The following is a 20,525-nucleotide window of genomic DNA, read 5'->3' on the forward strand; positions in this document are numbered from 1 at the left end:
AATTTGGTTTTAGTTGAACCTGAAGTTCAGGCATTGTCTTCCATAGCTTTCGCATGGCTCTGTTCTGGGTTGAGATCCAGGTTTTTACTGGTGTGTCACTGGGAAGAAGAACACCATTCTCCATGTGGTGGTCTATAGGAAGAACCAGGTCTGTAGTTCCTGAGAGCACGTGCACTTGACAAAGAGCATATCTCAGGTCACGGAGGGATACTGACGAAGGGCTCGTCACCATGGAGTCCTCAGCTGACACAGAGGATGGAGCATGTGTTCAGTGCTGGGTGCATCGTGGCGTGTTTAAAATGTTCCAAGTAACCCATAGTGTGACAACTCATCCCCAGTTCCCTACCTTCTCTTTCTGCTCTAGCTTTTCCGCGCTTGAAAACTTTGTCCTCATTTAACTGAATCACTTGCCTTCCTAACAGATGCTGTGCAGAATATGGACCTTTCTCCCCATCCAGCCTCTTTCCCCAGAGGGAAATTGCCTTCACTCTAAGTCCTTCCTTAACCCAAGAGTCTATAATTGCATGAGATTGTTCTTCATCTCCTCAAGAGGGGTTTCAGGGTGGTCAGGAAGTACTGTAGGTTGGAGAGAGGAAGAGAAGGTATGTGTAAACTCTGATTACATGAGTCAGCTGCTTTAGCATCATGAATATTATGTAGTTCTTTCCATATTTTAGAACCAACCACTGAAAATTGAGATGATTTTTAAAGACCTGAAGGGAGAGCTAGTTTAGAAGGAGGGAATGGGAGAGAGAGAGAGAGAGAGAGAGAGAGAAAAAGAGAAAGAGAAAGAGAAAGAGAATGAATGAGAATATTTGAGGTGGAAGCAATCAGAAGTGACAGATTTTGAATAATCTAGGTTCAAATTATTCAGTGTTTGTATTACAGCATAATAAGGCATGCGGTTGCCTCAAGGGTAACTGTTTTCTCAAATTGGTACACTCTAGAATAAATTGTCCCAGGGTTAATGAGATTTTTATTTTAATAATTATAGCAACTTTGTAAGGTAGCTGTTGCTTTAACTCTTCTTGCTCTATCTAGTTGTGGGTGAGTTAATTTTATTGTTCACGAGAGAAAACATAAAGGTAGCTCCTGAGCTCCCTGAAGACCATAAATGCATATAGAGCCGTGTCTCTGGGCGTCATTTACATTTTCTTAGAAGTGTCACAGACATTGGATATGCCTGTATGTAAGCTGCTGCTGTGGAATTCCATCACTGTCTAGAAGTGAATTCTGATCTTCAACCCTGTACTTTCTCTGCCACGTACACCAGTATAAACCATGTCTTTTAGTTTCAAGTAGATGTCCATGTGCTTGATTGAACATGCTGATTCCGATGACAATGGTAGGGTAGACTTGGAACCTAGGGACGTTCCTGAGCCTTTCTGCAGTTTTCCTGTTGTTGAAAGGTATTAGCAAGCCCACTTTGGGAAGAACTGTTGTAAGCATTCATTGAGTAATTCAGCCCATTCTTAGCATTGTGCTCATTGTCTCTTTGGTACCTCTCCTTATGTGGAAGATTCTTTTCTATAAGTAGAGAAACAGTAGCTAAAGACTACTGCAGGTAGAGTTAGAGTCCGTGGTAACTGGTGTTGACATTGATTGGCTAGTCCATTGCCATCCGTTTCCTAGAACCAGGCAGATAGCACAGTCTGTGGAACTCAGTGGGACTTCACCAGAGCTATATTTCTTACAGCCACCTCAAACTTAGCAAACCCCCTTTCAAGGGGAAACCCCAGCATTCCTAATGCCATTTCTTTTTCCTTAAGATGATTTCTTTTAAGGCAGCCCAGATGAAAGGCAAATTCTAGAACATCAAAGAATGTATCATGACTGTATCTAAGAAAAGGCTGCTTTAGAAAGAACTAATTTTCTTGCTCTTTAAAAGTGATGTTATAGGTTAAAATTAATGTGAGTGAGTTTAGAATCTCATGAGCTCTAGTGTTGTTTCATGAGCTGCAAATGTTCTTAACCAATGAGCCATCTCTTTAGTCCCAAGAAACTGGTTTTTTTTTTTTTTTAATTTTTTTAAAAATTTTGATTAGAGACTGAGTGTACTGGTTAGTTTTGTGTCAATTTGACACAGGCTGGAGTTATTATAGAATAAGGAGCTTCAGTTGGGGAAATGCCTCCACAAGATCCATTTTCTCATTTAGTGGTCAAGGGGGAAAGGCCCCTTGTGGGTGGGACCATCTCTGGGCTGGTAGTCTTGGTTCTATAAGAGAGCAGGCTGAGCAAGCCAGGGGAAACAAACCAGTAAGGAACATCCCTCCATGGCTTCTGCATCAGCTCCTGCTTTCTGACCTGCTTGAGTTCCAGTCCTGACTTCCTTTGGTGATGAACAGCAGTATGGAAGTGTAAGCCGAATAAACCCTTTCCTCCCCAACTTGCTTCTTGGTCATGTTGTTTGTGCAGGAATAGAAACCCTGACTAAGACAATGAGTCTTTAACTCTGAAGATGATGTAGCTGCTGGTGCTGCTGCTGGTGCTGGTTGTTGTTGTTGTTGTTGTTGTTGTTGTTGTTGTTGTTGTTCTTCTTCTTCTTCTTCTTCTTCTTCTTCTTCTTCTTCTTCTTCTTCTTCTTCTTCCTCCTCCTCCTCCTCCTCCTCTTCCTCCTCCTCCTCCTCCTCCCCCTCCTCTTCCTGTTCTTCCTCTTTCTCTTCTTCTTCTTCTTCTTCTTCAAAAAAAAAAGAGAATTATTTTGTTTTATTCATGTGATGTGGGTTCCCTAGGAAGCCAGAAGAGTGCGTTGGATGCCCTGGATCAGGAGTTTCAGCAGGTTGTGAGCTGCTGGATGTGGGTGTTGGGAACCAAACTTGGGTCCTCTGAGCCATGAGTAGCACACTTACCCACCAAGCCAGCACTGTTGTCCATAATGTACTGTCTTTATGTGTACACTATAGCATTGCTCTGTAAACTTAAGCCTAGAAATAAGAAGTATTTGATATTGGAGAAAGAAACAATAAGTGCCAGGCTCATGTGTGTATAAATTCTTACATCCCCACATGACTCAGTGATACTTGCAATGGCAGTCTTGAGTGAAATTTGGGAACTCTTTGTCCTCTCGTTCCCAAAGCTGCTATGAAATGACACAGTTATCATCTTGTCCCCTTCTGAGAAAGACTGCTGGCAGTGGGAAGTGGTTTCAGAGAGCAGCTTACCAGAACCTTCTGGAACACTGCCCCTTTTCTTTGAGGGTCAGTGAACACAGTGCTCTGAGGCCGAAAGGGGACATCAAATCAGAGAAAGGAGACCCTGGGTCCTCTTTGAAAATGCCACTGCCACACAACAGAGTCACTGCTGCCCGGCTCTGATGTCTTCAGCTTTTCTGTTCTTGTCCTGTTAATGTTCCATTGCCCAGCAGGGGGCAGGACCAGCTCTCCCTTTCAGAGAAGCCACAGGCAAGAGGACATTTAGATGAGGGCCTCTGACAAAGCTAGACACAGGACAAATAAAAGCAGAAATGTGTGACTGACATCCATCTCTCTGGATTGATTGAGTGGCCTTACCATTTTGATCATGTGTTTTCCCCTAATAATTACTGCTTCTGTGCATCAGATACTTTGTCCACATACCTAGTTATTAAAAAATTGGATCAATCCTTGTAATAAATTTATAAAAATTCCTAATTTACCATCTGAAGGAAACAGGCTCAGAGAATCTTTTTAAAAAGGAAAAACCAACCAGAGTTCCATACAGCATCTTGTGTGGATAACATGTTTTGGATCCCATAGGCTTCTGGCTTTAATCTGTAGAATGACTCTAGCCAGTGACCTTGTATCCCTTCCTGCTCTGCTTGGCCCTTGCCAGAGCCTTCTTGACCAGGAGATGGTGTTTCCCCCAATGGCTTAGCAGTATACGCCTACCTTCTAGTTCTAGGTAGCAACCAAGCACAGTGACCACAGCATCTATTGTTTTGGGGTCTCTTGAGCTTCCCTGACAAACAACTTGAAATTTCTTATGCCTGGCACTGGTAGGTAATCTGTGGCTCTTGGTGGGAGTATTATCACCCTTAAGTAGTGTGATATCATTTAACGTGTGTGTGTGTGTGTTTACACAGATATATATTATATAATCATTTTAGGCTGACATAAAATGATGATTCCTTATGGCCCTTTCAAACATCCTCTGTGTATCCCCCTCTCTACATTTGTGTTGCCCTCTCTCCCCACTTCCTAGTTAAGGCTGCTAACACCCCGACCTCCAAACCCTGTGTTCCTTATTTAGTTCTTCCCCTTAATAGCACAGGACCCTGGTATTCCTGTTTTTAGAACAGCTTACTCACCTTTGCCTTGTTTTTACATTCCTGGCTTCTGCTTGTTACTCCAGATTCTGTGCTCGAATCTATAAATTTAGAGCAATTATCCATAAATCAGAGAGAGCACGCAGCATTTCTCTACCTGGTTTACCTCACCCAGTGTAATATTTTCTCATCCCATTCATTTACCTGAAGTTTTCATAATTTCATTTTCCCCTCCAGCTTCATAGAGTTCTGCTATGCACATCTTCCACATTTTCACTGTGTCCCGTTGCTGTTGTGGGTAGAGCTGCAGTGAACGTGGCCGAGTGGTTATCTGTGGAGTAGGATGTTGAGTCCTCTAGACATACGCTGAGAAGTGGCTTCTCTGTGTCACATATGTGGTGGATGTATTTTTACCTTTTTGAGAATTCTCCATACTGATTTCCAGAGTGGCTGCACCAGTCTGCAGTCCCATCGAGCATGAAGAAGGCTTCTCTTTCCCAAACATCCTCACCGGCATTTGTTGTCCCTTGCTCTGTTAATGTTGGCCATTCTGACTGGGGTAAGATGAAATCTCAAAAGTAGTTTTAATTTGCATTTTTCTCATTGCTAAGGACGATGAGCACCTTTTGAGATATGTCTTAGCTTTCTTTCTTTCTCTTTCTTTCTTTCTTTCTTTCTTTCTTTCTTTCTTTCTTTCTTTCTTTCTTTCTTTCTTTCTTCCTTCCTTCCTTCCTTCCTTCCTTCCTTCCTTCCTTCCTTCCTTCCTTTCTTTCTTTCTTTCTTTCTTTCTTTCTTTCTTTCTTTCTTTCTTTCTTTTGAGGATTCACTATTGACATCCATAAAAATTTTAACTGGGTCATTGGGTTTCTCTTTCTTTCTTTTTTTTTTTTCTTCTTTGATTCTGTGCTTTAAGTTCTTTATACATTCAGTAGATTAATCCTCTGTAACATTTATCGCTGGGTAAGATTCTTTCCTACTCTGTGGGATCCTCTCCCCTTGGTTCGTTCCCTTTGCTGTGCAGAGCTTTTTCATTTTATGGAATCTCACTTGTCTGTTGTTGATCTTAATTTCTGGGCATTGAGTTGAGTAATTCCCTTCCTTCCTAAACCTATATCTTGTAAGGCACCGCCTGAGCTTTCTTCCAGTAGCGTTCCAGGTTTCAGACTGAGGTCTTGATGCCACTGGGGTTGACTTTTGTGCAGACTGATAGACACGAGTCTAGTTCCATTCTCCTAAACATGGGCATCAGTTTTCCCATCATCACTTGTTTAAGGCGCATCTTTTCTCCAGTGCATATTTTTGGCATCTTCATCAAATACCAGAGGCTGTAGTTATGTCCACTTGCGTTTGGGTCCGTTTGTTTCATTGGTATATGTGTCTGGTTTCATGCAAGTACTCTGTATTATATCTTGAAATCTGGAATGGTAATTCCTCCAGAATTGCTCCCCCTACCCCAGGATTGCTTTGTTTCTCCAGGGTCTTTGTGGAACTTGAATTTATGCCCTTTGGAAGAGCAGCTAGTGCTTGTATCTGCTGAGCCATCTTTCCAGTCCAGTGATTGTTTTTTGAAGTTGTATGTTGTAGAGTTTAGCTAGGTAATTTTCATTAGAGAATATTTCTATAGAATTGGTAGGTTTGGGGGAAATATACCATCTTGGCCTTTCATATTGTTTGTTTTTGCAAGGAGAGCTGGGCATGTCGACTTCTTTAATTGACTGTGTGTCTAGTCTAGGTGGCCAGGTTGGATAGAGGTTGGCTTTTGTTTTGCTATTGCTGTTGTTCAGTATTGGTTGGTTTCAGATCAGGGATGAGGAGTTGGTAGGTCAGTCCTTCAGATGCTCAGTGCTGATTTTGGTTTGGAGGAATGGGGGATTCTGGTTCAGTGGTAAGCAGAACAGAGTGGGAATAGGGAAAATGGCAGATTTACCCAAGGTAGCAGGCAGGCTTTGCTACCTGGGCTATGCCTGAAGGTTCTATAATAGCATGGGTGAGCCTGATCTTCCGAACTTACCAGGCAAGTCAGCGTACAAGAAGACAAATCTGTGTACAAGCCGTATGGCAAGGCCTTAGTATTATGGCAGTGCAAGCGAGTGAGGGTCTAGTGACTCTTCACACTGGACCATTGTGCAAGGTGTGTGACCCGGGCTAAGTCTGGAGATTGAGAGAGGTGCAGGGTTGTTTGATCTGACTGGGCTGGCCCACAGAATGTGCAGTCTGAGTTAAGTCAGAAGACTCAGAAAAGTGCAGTCAGACTCGGGTTCTGGGAAATCAGCAGCCTAGACCAGAGGCGCAGGATGATTGTGCTGGACAGGACGTAGTAGTTGGATGTGGCGTGGGATGGATAGTCAAAGTTATGCAAACTGAGCAGATTGCGTTAGCATGACGTACAAAGTCTTGTTGCCATATTTTCATCCAACAGTGTTGAAACGGGGAAGCTTGTTCTTTGAAATAAGAATTCAGTATCCAGCCGACACTGCCTGCCTGCCTACGAAGAAGAAATAATTGACTAAACATGTGGGCTAAACTACTAAGAGATCTATGCCAATTGAATGCTAACCTGTGTTATGTGTTTATGTTTTTCAGGTAAGGAATTACATTTGGTTCTGCCTGGTTTCCTAAGGGGCATGACAGATGCCGTCTTCCTGTGTTCATTTGTAACCTGCCAAATCGTTCACAATATGCTCGCCTACAAATCTAGAGCTTCCAGTTGTAAGTCATTTGCTTCATATTCCTGTCTGTGGAGGCGATCTTGTGAGAAGCACTAGACAGACTGTGCTGGGTTGTGTTTCATACTGTGTGTGGCCCATTTCATGGTAGCAGTCAGCCTTACTGACCACCTGGCCACTGCCCTACTGTGTGTCTCATTTCAGAGGAGCAGTCAGCCTTACTGACCACCTGGCCACTGCCCTACTGTGTGTGGCTCATTTCATGGTAGCAGTCAACCTTACTGGTCACGCAGCCTCTGCTCTACTGTGTGTGGCCCATTTCAGGGGAGCAGTTCAGCCTTGCTGAACACCCAGCCACTGCCCTACTATGTGTGGTCCATTTCAGGGTAGCAGTCAGCCTTACCGATCATCTGGCCACTGCCCTACTATGTGTGGCCCATTTCAGGGTAGCAGCCAGCTTTACTGACCATCAGGCCACTGCCCTTTGTGTGCCTTTTCTCTTTCATTTCTTTTTTATTCTCATTTAAAGCACAAGGCATTCTGATTTCTTATATATAATATAGGAAATTTCCACTGTTAAAAAAAAACCAGCTAAATATGTGAAAATCGTTTTCAAAATTATCAGTGTTGAAAATATCATACAAAGTAAAATAAACCAACATTGTATGAGCCCATGTTTTTGTAAATGGAGTGGACAAATACAAAGAAATCAAGTCGATCAAAGGTCATTGGGGTCTGGAATGGGCTGGGTAGGGAACTTCTTGTTTAGCAGTAACAGGATTTATTTCAGAGGTATTGAAAGTGGATACCTGTGATGACTGTAGAACATTGTGAATGTCATTAGTGCTATAAAATTATACAGTTTAAAATGGTCTAATTGGGGCCATCTATGTGAACAGGCTGTGATAGTTTAGAAGCTAGAGGCACCTGCTGTCTGACATTTGAGTTTGGTGCAAATTAAAGCCCGTGCAAAGGTGGAAGAGGAAAACTGATTCTATGAAGTTGTCCTCTGACCTCTACAAATATGTCTATGGCACATACACACAATGCATGCACACATACACATGCACAGGTGTAAATAAATAAACATGGATTTAAAATATTATCCAAATGGCAAATTTTATACTTCTAGAGATATCGAATAAAGGGAAAAATTACCCAGAAGCCCCTCACCCTGAGGCTTTACTATTTACGCATTGACAGTAGCCCCCCCCCCACCTCGATACCTTGGTAGCATTTTTATACATTTATTTTTGAAGCCTATTTTCTGTAGGTCTGTTATTATTGTAGTTTGTGGGAACAATACCAAGGAAGGAGGGAGTGAGAGGTGATGGAGTCACCAGGTGAATACCAAGAAATCAGATTCCAAAGACCAGCATCAGGGAGCAGAACTGAGTTTATTGCCCAGCCCATAACAGTCAGCCAATCCCCAAACCATGAATCTTCAGCCAATCATAGCTTGCCACACTGTGCTCCAAGGAAAGACCTGACCAATGAGGTAAGCCAGAAGGATTGCAGAGGGTCGGGGGGGGGGGGGTATCCTCACCTGTGAGGACTTCCATGAAAATGGGTGAAGTTGCCACCGCCCTCTCACTGCTGTGCCTGTAGCCAATTTAGATCTAGTGTTGTGCACAGCAGATCAGGACTCTTGGAGGAGTTTCAGGAGCCTATCAAGCCTCGCTCTCCACATTACTTTTTTATTGCACAAGGTTGACCTCCACAGAAGTTGAGATCATAGTCCATACAGTCCACATTTCACTTTCTTTTTTCAGCTTTTTGTCCTGAACATCTCTCTGTGCTGTGGGAACCTTTGCAATCAAGTGAGCTGCTTAAAATACTGTGTCACGGTCCTGGAAAGATGGGTGAGAGTGCTCGCTGCTCTTGTAGAGGACCTGGGTTTGGTTCCCAGCACCCACGTGGCAGCTCGCAGCAATCTAACTTCAGTTCCAAGGGAGCCAACATCCTCTTCTGGCCTGCAAATGTATACACGTACACACTTAGGAACTCATACATACACATAAAGTTTAAGAACAATAGTTAGTAAAAGCATTTCTTATCTGACATTATGACCATACACCACCACCACCTTTCTCCATGTTCACCCGTTCACCCCGTGTCTCCATTCCATTCATTCGTTCATTCATTCATTTGACAGTGAGCATGAGCTGGACCCCAGCCAGGCTGGTCTTTGCACCTGAGTTAGTTAGAAGTTGGTGCTGGACGTAGACATTGAAGCTCCATCATCCGACCCATGCAGACTGGTTCCACATGGTGTGGTTTGGAGGACACTGGGCTGGACAGTCTCTAGAATGTTCATCACTGCTCTGGGTTTGCCATTCTCTCATACAGACTTTAAGGCTAGTATATGAAACCTATCTGGAGAACCCTGGCAAAGCAAAGCCCATCATAAAGGTTTTCTACCATCACTTCCCATGCTGCCTCTGTGTCACTGAGATACAGAGGATACTCTTGGCCCCTTACTAAAAACTGGTGTGTAACTGAACCTTTTGAAAGAGCCTTTGCAAACATGCACCTGGCACCTTTCCTCATTTGAGTTCCCGTTTGTTGTGAGTGGAAGGACAAAGCTGCCATACACTTAACCGCGTCTTTGTGAACTCGTATATTGTCATTGTGTGTAATTTAACTGTTCCCAGACTTTCTTATATCATTGCTTAGAACTTGAGAACTCATACAAAGGGAATATATAGTAAATATTCTCTAGATACAGAGAAAAGAATCGTCGTAACAAAAGCTTTAGTGAGGTGAATAGACGATTCTAAAGACCTTTAAAATCTTAGCAGAGGCATGGACGGTGTCAGAAGTTTTTACTCCCTGGCTAATTAGGATGTTGGTGGGATATGACAAGTTGGATAGACACATTCTCTCTCTCTCTCTTTTTTTTTTTTTTTGGTTTTTTGAGACAGGGTTTCTCTGTATAGCCCTGGCTGTCCTGGAACTCACTTTGTAGATCAGGCTGGCCTCGAACTCAGAAATTCGCCTGCCTCTGCCTCCCAAGTGCTGGGATTAAAGGCATGCGCCACCACACCCAGCCAGGATAGACACATTTTTTTTTAAACCTTATTTATTTATTTATTTATTTATTTATTTATTTATTTATTTATTTATTTATTTATTATATGTAAGTACACTGTAGCTGTCTTCAGACACTCCAGAAGAGAGTCAGATCTCGTTACGGATGGTTGTGAGCCACCATGTGGTTGCTGGGATTTGAACTCTGGACCTTCGGAAGAGCAGCCAGGTGCTCTTACCCACTGAGCCATCTCACCAGCCCCCTAGACACATTTTTAAGAAGCTTCTAAATTTTCTTATTTTACAGGACCTAGCGCACAGTAAAAACTTGACACACAGTTGACTGGATGAATGCACTTTGGAAGGACAGACCTTTCTATATTGGGAATGAGCAGGATAATGACTTTATGTTAACTGATGCTCCCAGGAGGAGTAATAATAGATGCTGTGTGGTGTGTGGCTCTGTGTGTGTGGCGTCTGAGGAAGTGCAGATCTCTTTTGAGTTGTAAGTCTCCATGGGGGCATCTGTCTCTGTTTTCTCAGGTGATTTATAAAAAACAGGCCCATTTTACTATGCCTCCCATTTTACACTTTCTTAGAAGAGCTTCTTTTCATATCTGTTTTCAGGCTTTCTCATTTGGGCAGATGTATTTTAGAGTTTGTTTACAAACATTTCCCAGACATATTGTTGATCATCGGGTCTCTTCAGTTAACAGCAGCTTCTTGGGGGCTGTTTTCGTACATTTCTGACTGACAGTTTGACAAATGCTGTAGGTCTTCACAGATGCAGAGATAGAGAAGTGAATCCATTAGAAATCAGATAGAGCTGGGACAGTTCACCCAAGATGAATTCATAAGGGCTGGGGGTGGAGCATGCAACTGGGTCTGGGACAGTTCATCCAAACTGAATTCACTGGGTTTAGGGTGGGGCATGAAGCAGCGTGGCTGTAGCTTGCATCTCGAGTAAGGTCAGTGTTGATTTTTGTGCCGTTTCCCCAGATGCGCACACATTCACTTGAGCTTGTATTTCATTTATTTCTCTGAGGCATTCTGCATAGAATCTGGGCTCTTCCTTTCAGGGTGGAGGGCAAAGAGGCTCAGTTCATAGAACTTGCCCAAGTGTGCATGACCAATTCATGGTTTGTAGTAAAAAATATTTTAAAATCTCGGTACGGAGTTTTTACCCTGCCTTTGGTTATTGAATTCCCAGATGAAACACACACACACACACACACACACACACACACACACACACACCCTTTATATTTACAATATGCCTTAGGCAGCACAATAACTGGGCAGCTGCCTACCCTCCATGCTGTTACAATCTACTTTCCTAGTGATAACCCCGAGACACTACTTGCTATGTTTCATGGGCTGCTCTTAACTCTAATTTGTCATGCCCTCCTCTCTCCATCCCATTTCTGCTCTGCCTCCTCCCTCCTCCCTCCTCCCTCCTCTCCTGCACATTCTTCCTTTCTTCCATGGAAACTCCTTATTCCTCCTTCCTTCCTCCTTGTCCTCTCTCTCCAAGCCCATGAACCCTCAACCTACCCATGTCTCTTCTGCCCAGCTATTGGTTGTTGGCATCTTTATTTACCAATCACAATTAACTGGGGGCAGAGTCACTCAGTATCTTACATGTGGACTTGTCTTTGGGGTAACCAATCTTGGGGGTCTGCAAATTAGCATTAGAATATCAGCAGCATTAGGTGAACTCAATGCAAGGTGCGCCAATGGTAGAGCTCAAAAGCCACCTGCCCTGAAACATCCAGCATCACCGGCTTCCCTTGGTCTCTATATAAGAGTTTATTGAAATTAAAAGAGTATTCTGGGAATAATTGGATTTCTGTAAAGAAGGAAAAAAGTGTAAATGTCTGAAAACCCAGGCTCAAGGTTTCTAAGAGTTATGTCTCGAGATGGAGTGGCCGGAGATGTAGATGTTAGGGATGGTGCTTGGTGAAGGCCTTGCCATCCACATGCGATGCTTACTCTTGCTGTTGTTTGGGTTTCTGCTGTTGAACAGCAGAAGCCTTTGAAGAATGCCTTTGTTCTTCTTGCATTTGATGAAGTGTTAAATGTTGCACAGTTGTAAGCATTTTGATATAAATATGCATGAATGCCATATTTTCTTGCACAGATAAGCAAGGGCAGTGGGAGCCTCATGATGCGACTCTGTTATCTATTTTCCAGACTTCAGTCTGTGTAATCTGAACACGCTGCTTAGTCAAGGTCTCACCTCCTCTCTGCTGTACCTGTTACTCCATATCAAGTTCAGGCCATGAACTTACTAGATTTTTACTGAATTAATAAGTTGAAGTAAGTCATGAGCATTAGTCATAGAATGCTATCCTTCAAGCTAACAGCCATCTGCATCAGAACAGCTGTGACTGTTCATTTGCAGGTGACCCCCCAAGATCAACTGATTGGCTGCTGACATTCCCCCATAGATGATGGGGGTGAGGGGGCCTCCTGGACTTATTTGGGATTCTGGTAGTTCTCTCACACCTCCTGGTCAACTGTGTGTAATTCTGCTCCAATTGTAGGGGGCCTCATTGTCTTGGGAAGCACTAAAATACATAAGAGTATGGCAGGGTGACTGAAGGAGGGCTCCATCTGTGCAGTTATGGGGATGTCATCATCCATGCCGAGATGGGATTGGTCAGTGGTGTGGCTGCTTCCCCTTTCTAGTGCTGCTATGAGTAAGCCCTCACCATGCGCTGTACGTAAGCCCAGTAAGTTCAGCGGCTCCTTAAGTTGGAGTTTGATGCAATCATTCTTTGCTTTGTCATTGGATCGCTATAAGGAATGGATAGGCACCCATCTGCCCAAAGAAAAGACTTTCTATAAATTCATTAAACAAGCTTGCATAGAATCTTTATGTGTGTTTCTGTTCTAAACTTTGAATCTCCTTGGTGAAGGTCTTCTGTTTGTGTATTTAAAAAAATGACATCACTAAATAGAATATTGTGCATTGTTTTGTATAACAAAGAATGATCTTGGGGTGTCTTCCCTGGCATTAAATCCACTGATTTTGTTCTATATGGAAACGCTGATTATAAGGAATCCTTTCTGTAACTGGAGAAATGGCTCAGTCTGTAATTACTGCACAAACTTTAAGTACCTGGGTTACAATTCCTGGGACCCATGCAAAGGCAGGTTCTGTTAGCTTTATAGAGGGAGAGAGATGTATGTCTGGGGCTCAGCCAGGCAGCTGAGCCAGTCCATCAGTGACCTCATCTGTAGTGACTGTGGAAGGCACCCGGTGTCAACCTTTGGTTTCACTGTGTGTACATACCTCACCCGAGACACACACACACACACACACACTCACACACTCACACACTCACACTCACACTCACACAGAATCTTTTCCATATGTCCTTGTCAAAGCTTTCCCTATTCTAGCTCATAGAAGATAAAACCACTCCATCGTAGGTTTTAAAAATTTTTTTTCTGTTTCTGTTTTTTTTTTTTTTTTTTTTTTTTTGAGACAGGGTTTCTCTGTATAGCCTTGACTGTCCTGGAACTCATTTTGTAGACCAGGCTGGCCTTGAACTAACGAATCTGCCTGCCTCTGCCTCCTGAGTGCTGGGATTAAAGGCGTGTGCCACCACTCTCCTGTGGTTTTTAAATTCTTTTGTAAATTTTAAATATTGTTGCAGTAACTAAAGGAGCCAGAGGTGAGGGCTTTTTATATCATTAAAGGGTGCCCATCAGCATGTAGCTTAATAAATGAAGCAAGGTTGATGGTTTCTGCACCTAGGTAGAGCTGTAGACTCCACAGTTGGTTAGGAGTACAAGGTCTGGCTGGTTCTAACTCGTTTTTGAGTCTGCTTGCATAGTGGAGTCCAAAATGTCCATGTAAAAAATAGCGCAAGGGCTGGCCGAATGGCTTAGCCAGGAAAGATGCGTGTTGGGCAAGTCTGATGCCCTGAGTTCAGTCCCTGGAAACTATTCGAAGGTCAAGGAAGGAACTGGCTGCACAGCACTGTCCTCTGACCTCCACTGTAGCATGTGCGTACCTCAACAATAACAACAACACGGTTTTTAAAAAAGGAAGTTGTCTAGCTGCTATTAATTTTATCTTTTCCTCCAAAGATTCCTCTGAAGTCTTCTTCCTCACCACGGAAGCAATAAATCTGAAACCCTTTGGAGAGATTAAGCAACTTAGATGAGGAAGGGCAAACGTTTGGGAGATGGTGTCTAGCAGGAGGCACACACAATGTATCTGCAACTGGGTTTTTCTCATCAGTGTCTTCCTAAGATGTTCACATCAGTAAAGTCTTTTTTTTTTTTTCATGGCCTGATTTTAGTAGTTTAAGAACGGTGGTTTTTACAGAAGCTTAAGTTCACAAAACGTGTGTTGGTCCTAGCTGAAAACTGCTGCAGAATTACTGCAGACTAATCCGTAGCAATTACCTCTGCCTTCTCTTCTCCCTCCCGACTCAGCGTCCTTCCTGAGACCCTGGAAATGCTCCAGAGTCATAGGACTCCTTTGCCTTAGAAATACTTCCCCAGTAATGAACATGGTAATTAGAAGCAGGGTTTGGATTAGGGCCTCCTGGATTCAGACCCAAGCCTTCTCAGCCCTCTGTGGATGTGACCTTTGGACACGCCCATTAATGGCTCTCAGGACTAGTTTCCAACCAACATGCATTGGGATAGACATTGTAGGAAGCTCCTGGCAAAGCCTGCAGGATTGGAGAGAGGGATGCATGTGTGTAATGCACCTTGCACCACGTCTAGCTCCCAGAACACATTGTCAACATTCTTACGAACTCTGCTATCACATGCCTAATCGGTCACCTCCAGGAGAAGCTGATTCACGGCATGTCCTCACAGATACGTGAATGTGGATTGGTATTTATTTTTCTCAGTATGTGGTCGTGTCTGTGGGGGAGAACTTGTGTGAACTTAGTGACCACTCTTTGGATAAGCTATCGTGTGAAAGCCTTTCTCTGTCTTCTCCGAGGCTGTCTATACAATTTTTTCAGGGAAGCCTGTGATGTAAACTCTTGAGTGCTGCCGTGCAAAATGGTGGCCTAAAGCACCAAGCAAGGGGGGTGGGGAGTGGGGGTGTGGTCAGGAGTTTTTTGAGAACGTTGATGGCTTATGCTGAGTGTTTCCTTGCATATTGGCGAGTTGTAAGGATGTGCGCAGTCTAATTTTAAGAGACCTGAGGAGGTTAATGGATCATGGGCTAATGATGTGTGTCCGTGCATCTTTCTACCTTTCTAAATGGCACCTCAGATTTCACCTTCACCAGTTCCCGCCCCCCTGACCATGTGTAGCTATGGCAGTGTTGATAAGCAGGCTAATGAGCTCTGTTCCTTGTTTCTAATTTGGCACATTTTATCTGGATTTCCTGATTTCAGGCTCGTTACCCTTCTTCAGTTCTCCCCGCTTCCCTGAGGATGAGCCGCAGGACCTGATGCACAAGGCAGCGAGCAGTCCTGAGGAGGGTAGGGGGTTAGACCAGGTGCTTCAGGTCCTCAGCTCATGGATGTGCCTTCCAGTTTCCTCATACATGTGCTTCGTAGACCAGGCTGTACCCACTCTAAACGTTAGGAACCCAGGTAATACGTAGATCCTGTCTGTCTATTATTAAAACAGAAGACAACAATATAGAAACTGGAAATGGAATTTTTTAGACAAACACTTTGCATGGCCCCTTTCATTTTTGAGGGAGAAATTAAAGGATAGGATTCTAACACAACCCGGTAAGAAGGATCTGATGAAAAATATGTGGAAATTGGAGTACACTCGCAGGTCTTTAAATTTAGTTTTGTGTCTCTTTCAGTAATACATTATTGAAATATTCCTGGGCGTATTTTCAAGAATCTTCTTTGTATCAAAATATATGTGCTTTAAAAACCATCCTGAAAAGGTCTGGGGAGACGGCTTCGTTGGTGAAGTGCTTGCCATTCAAGCATGAAGTCTTGAGTTTGGATCCCCACAGTTGCTGGGTATGGAGATGTGAGTGTGATGCTGGAGCCAGGGAGGTGGGCACGCTAGAATCCTTGGAGCACCCTCTCCAGCACATAGGTGAGGTCCAGATTCAGTGAGAGTCTATTAAAAATAAAGGGCTGGAGAGCTGATCAGTGGTTAAGAGCATTCATTGGATGCTCTCCCAGATGACCTGGGTTCAATCTCAGGCACCAGTATGGCAGCTCACAGCTGTCCATAACTCTAGTTCCAGGGAATCCAACAACTTCACACAGATATGTATGCTGGCCAAACAGCAATGCACATAAAATTAAAATAAATAACAAATAAAAGTTAAAGTGTAGAATAATTGACTAGAACACCTGCTATTAAACAGTGGCCTCTACCTGCATGTTCAAACGTGTATACACACCCGTATACACATGCGAACCAACACACCACACACACAAACATACACACATACACACACACACACACACCCCTAGACCAGTACATTTGTATGAATTGTAATGATCAGAAGGATAATTTTTGTTTTCCTTTTCCAGAATATTAGATATAGCCCACCTGGAAATTTCCACTAAATATTTGCATATGTTCAAGGGGATCGGGCCTGTTCTCATACTTAGGAGTTCTGCTTTCTTTGGGAATCTTCGGTGGTTGGTCACATTGAATTGGAAAAAGGATGGAGTGTTCTGTGACTCCTGGGAGTAAAGGCGGCGTGGATGAGACAGTGTATTTAACCTGAATATGAAAATGCACAGGCACCTGGCCCACTGCCTCTGCTCTGCTGAGCCTGGTCCCCACTCCTTGTCCTATCAGCTGTGGAGAAAGCAAACTGAGGGCCTATCCTTGTTTCTGGAAAAGATAAATGGACCTAAGGAGGGCCATTGGAGCAATAGGAAGAGAAAATTGAAGTTTAAATCAAACCCAGAATTGGGGAAAAGGAACAGTTGGGATCAGGCCCTAAACTGCTGTATTAATCTGGCTGTTGGTCCTTCGTAGGAGAGAATTAAATGGTCCCCTACAAATAGGGAAAGGTGGTCTCTTTGTCTCTGACCCTTATTTGGGAATGTCCAGTTTGTACTATTTCCCACACTTCCAGACTGAACAGGCAGAGGATGAAGCAGCCCAGGCTACCGTGGAGATTTATTTATGCTTTAATATGCCATGTAAAGCCACTTGTTTGTTTCAGAATTAAGATGAAACACCCAGGAAAGGGACTGGTTGAAGAGTTGTTAAGCAGTCTTCAAATTACCACAGCAGCTGCGTCTGTCCCTCCCCGCCAGATGGGTTTTGATAGGATGAATCTCATTGTAGGAGAGATGAATGAGGTTTTCTTGTGTTTCTCTCTGGGTTGCCTTTGCTCCAGATGATATTGTAGCAGACATGTCTGCCGGAGTGAATGCATTGAATGGGTTGGCGTGGCTTCTTCCTTCCCATTGTTTGAAGTCATGTGTCACTGAAAACATAGCCTCCGTATAAAAGTTATTTTTCTAGCTTATCTTACAAACACACACAGATGCGTGCATACGGTCGCTACAATGGTGCGACAAATTGGGACGTACGTAATCAGTTACCAAGAACTTAGATCTAGTTCCCTTCATCTCCTAATATCTTGGAAATCATTTCTCTTACTGCAGTTTCTGATCAACGAATTAAGAAGCACAGGCACATGATTTTATTTAAGTTAAAGACAATCTTCCTATGCTGTTCAGTTAGTAGATATGTAAACCCCAGGAAGCGGGCCAGACCTTGGTAGCAGGGAAAGTATGGGTATTAGTACGTAGGTGTGGAATAGAATCTCCTAGCAAGATGCTTGAGGAATTTCTTTATGCTAAGCAAAGATAGAACCATAAGCCTCAGTAAACATTCATTTTACTTCCATTCTTGTGCAAAGCCTTTTCTTTTTGTGCTGTAAAAACAGGGCCCTCTAGAGGGCAGTAGAGAGCAGCTTGCTGATAGGGTGTCTGGGGCAGAGGGGCTGTTGGAAAATTCAGCAAGTTTCCTTTTCCTTTTTCTCCCACTGTAACTCCTGAGAGAGTACAAGGAGCTTGTGGGGGAAGTGGGGAAGGATGGAAGGTATATTCTTGAGCTTTATTTTCTTTATCAGTATCTGCAGGAATCAATGTGAAGAATGTGTATAAACATGTTTGCAGGAGCTTATGCCTTGAATCAGAGTATGCACATGTCTTTTGATTGACAGCTAAATGCACAGCAGAAGGGCTATGGTTTTGGTACACAAATATTGTGAAGGTAATCTGGAGTTTGCTCTCTTGTCTCCCTGAGGTTTTATGACTGCTTCCTTTTTAGACCAAGACTGAATTAATTTTATTCCTAAACATCCCTAAATTTTTTTTCTACCAGAAAGTAATATGAGGTGGTGGGGGGTAGGGGGTTCACACAACCTAGGATTCTTTGGTTTTTCCGAGACAGGGTTTCTCTGTATAGCCCTGGCTATCCTGGAACTCACTTTGTAGACCAGGCTGGCTGCAAACTCAGAAATCTGCCTGCCTCTGCCTCCCAAGTGCTGGGATTAAAGGCGTGCGCCACCATGCCCAGCTCAACCTAGGATTCTTTAAGTGTGGCTTTTTAATATCTTAATATTTTAATTATTAATATCTTAATATTTTAATTAATTATCTGAACAAGAAATAATTACATCCACAGTATTGGATTTGTTACTTTCTGAAGTGTAGAGGGTGGTTCACCCTTGTGCTTTTAAACTGTTTAAGAATGGAGTGGCCCATTCCTTATGTTCCAGCCTGACTGCTGTGGGCATTTAATGTTCTTCTCCATCTCGGCCTCTGTAGCATGGCCTTAGATTCACAGGCATCCACCTGCCTCTGCCTCCAAGTGCTGGATTAAAAGTATGCACTACTTCACCTGGCCCAAAATGACAGAATTTTAAGAAATAAAAGAATTTAAAGCCCTAAAAATTACTAATAGATGTATGATAATGGAAATTATTTATATGATGTTCACTTCCACTTTAGCCATTTGTAATTGAGTTTGATCACAATTTACTTGTGTAGGGGGTAAGGGTGGATCACTTTTAGCAGTTAAAATTTTCTGATGTCAGGGTTTCAGTTTTGCAAGTGACCCTAATTTCTTCCTCTTCTACTGCTCATGAAATCCTAGAATTATTAGTTATATGTTTTTTAAGCTTTTTTGAGCCTTTGTTTATATTTATTTCATATGTAAGTCTGTCTGATTGTATGTTTATGCACCATGTGCATATAGTGCCCCATTTGCCCAGCAGAGGGCAGTAGATCTCCAAGGACTGGAGTTACAGAAGTTGTAAGCTACCATAGTGGGTGTGGAGAATTGATGAATGGAGATCCTCTGGAAGAACATTCAGTAAGCTTAACTGTTGACCTGTCTCTCCAGCCCCTTGGTTATCCATCTTCAATATGTGTTTAAGACTTTTTCAAGGGTAACTAGAAGAAATGCCCTGTAATTCTGGATACCATTTTGATAGCCAGTTTCTAAGTTTGCAACCAGACAGTTTTTCCAGAGATAGCATGATTGATCTTCCTTCTTTTCATTGACAATGAGTTGATATGGCTTTAGAGTGGAGGTGATATTTTCTCACTTCTCCAAATATCAGACAATAAAAAAAATCAATATATGCTATGATTTTTATTCTTTAAAACCTAATATTTAAATTTTATGTTTTGAGTGTTTTGCTTGCATGTATTTCTGTGCATGTGTGTGTGTGTGTGTGTGTGTGTGTGTGGCTGGTGCTCTTAGAGGTCAGAAGACAGCATTGGATCTCTCAGAGCTGGGGTTATGGATGTTTGGGATTGAATTCCCAGCACAACCTCCATGTTGGAACTGGGAATGACACTTGTGTCCTCTGCAAGAACAATGAGTGCTCTTAACCACGGAGCCAACTCTCCAGCCAGGTCTTTCTTTTTTCTTTTTTTTTAAAAATTTTTTATTAGGTATTTTCCTCATTTACTTTTCTAATGCTATCCCAAAAGTCCCCACTCCCCTACCCACCCACTCCCACTTCTTGGCCCTGGCATTCCCCTGTACTGAGGCATATAAAGTTTGCAAGACCAATGGGCCTCTCTTTCCACTGATGGCCAAATAGGCCATCTTCTGATACATATGCAGCTAGAGTCAAGAGCTCCGGGATACTGGTTAGTTCATAATGTTGTTCCACCTATAGGGTTGCAGATCCCTTTAGCTCCTTGGGTACTTTCTCTAGCTCCTCCATTGGGGGCCAGTCTTTCTTTTTTAGGCAGTCATTTGTTATTCACAGATCTTTCTGCTCTTGGTCTTGGTTTCCCTGTCTGAGTTCTGTGAGTAGGAACTCACAGAACTCAGACTTTCGTCAGAACAGTTCATTTTAGCACTTCATTTTAGCAAAACAGGTATACCTCCAGTTATCTCTGCTGAATCACAGTTGTTCTAAGCCAGAATAGCCTCCTATTCTCTTTCAAGTCTCTAGGGTCTGGGGATGTCACTCAGTTGGTAGAATGTTTCTCTGGCTTAAATTCTCAGTACCACATAAATTGAGTTTGGTGGAACATACCTGTCATCCCAGACGTCAGGAAATGGAATTGGGAAAAGGAGAAGTTCAAGGTCATCTCCAGCTACATAAACTTATAAGACCCTATTTTAAAAACAAA

The 20,525-nt window shown here is 42.9% G+C and overlaps 1 protein-coding gene across 25 annotated transcripts in view; it reads left to right on the forward strand.

Annotated features, from left to right (window-relative positions):
• Magi1 (membrane associated guanylate kinase, WW and PDZ domain containing 1) overlaps positions 1-20,525 on the forward strand; it is a 623,637-nt gene that overhangs the window by 231,580 nt on the left and 371,532 nt on the right. The window contains exon 1 of one of the 25 annotated variants that reach the window (XM_085840271.1): positions 6,814-6,952. The exons of the other annotated variants lie outside the window; for them this stretch is intronic. The gene's annotated coding sequence lies outside the window, so the exon portion shown is untranslated. Of the gene's footprint in view, positions 1-6,813; positions 6,953-20,525 lie in introns of those variants that run through there. 25 annotated transcript variants of the gene reach the window in all.

The sequence above is a fragment of the Mus caroli genome, unplaced genomic scaffold (assembly GCF_978045245.1).
Source record: "Mus caroli unplaced genomic scaffold, Mus_caroli_1 scaffold_7, whole genome shotgun sequence".
Lineage (NCBI taxonomy): Eukaryota > Metazoa > Chordata > Mammalia > Rodentia > Muridae > Mus > Mus caroli.